General features: G+C 29.3%; 1 protein-coding gene across 1 annotated transcript in view; it reads left to right on the forward strand.

Annotated features, from left to right (window-relative positions):
• LOC119589022 (kielin/chordin-like protein) overlaps positions 1–266 on the forward strand; it is a gene marked incomplete at its 3' end in the record, with an annotated part of 7,962 nt that overhangs the window by 6,073 nt on the left and 1,623 nt on the right.

Below are 266 nucleotides of genomic sequence, written 5' to 3' on the forward strand. Positions count from 1 at the left end.
ATAAAACTTGTTTCAGAGTGGCTTTATATGCATCTGCACCACATGTATACACACGTGCACATAGGCATACGCACTTTAAAACAGAGCAATTGATTTAAAAGTTAATAAAAGGATTTAAAAACATTTAAACGTGTAAATAACTGTAAAGTATAATCATTGTAAAATAATCAAAATCTTAAATGAGATGAATTGACAGTCAAAGTAAGCATACAAGATACAGAACAAACGTACAAACGAAAGATCTTTGAAACGTAAAATCTTACTTG

This window comes from Penaeus monodon, chromosome 24, assembly GCF_015228065.2.
Source record: "Penaeus monodon isolate SGIC_2016 chromosome 24, NSTDA_Pmon_1, whole genome shotgun sequence".
Taxonomy (NCBI): Eukaryota; Metazoa; Arthropoda; class Malacostraca; order Decapoda; family Penaeidae; genus Penaeus; species Penaeus monodon.